At 31.6% G+C, this 266-nt stretch overlaps 1 protein-coding gene across 1 annotated transcript in view; it reads left to right on the forward strand.

The window, feature by feature from the left end:
* The window catches only part of LOC119591948 (CTP synthase 1-A-like), a gene marked incomplete in the record, with an annotated part of 20,002 nt that extends 19,742 nt beyond the window's left edge, over positions 1-260 (forward strand). The window contains 1 exon segment of the mRNA XM_037940703.1: positions 1-260.
* Between the last annotated feature and the right edge of the window lie 6 nt (positions 261-266).

Below are 266 nucleotides of genomic sequence, written 5' to 3' on the forward strand. Positions count from 1 at the left end.
ATCCCTTAGTGTTCATATTCAAAATATTAAAGACAGAAGATAACTTTGTATATTTTGTGCTAGCCATATCATCCCACCCCTTCCAGAGATATAAAACTATATTTAATGTGTCTGTCACACCCCCAGCAATGTAAAACGATATATAATGTGGTTTTCACAATGATCCTTTGTAAATGGTCATTATATTTATTGGCAAGTGAACCACACTAAGCATGCATGTGTGTTAAAGGATATAGATATTCTCTATATTTCAAGCTTTAATTTTT

Source organism: Penaeus monodon, chromosome 29 (assembly GCF_015228065.2).
Source record: "Penaeus monodon isolate SGIC_2016 chromosome 29, NSTDA_Pmon_1, whole genome shotgun sequence".
Classification (NCBI taxonomy): Eukaryota; Metazoa; Arthropoda; class Malacostraca; order Decapoda; family Penaeidae; genus Penaeus; species Penaeus monodon.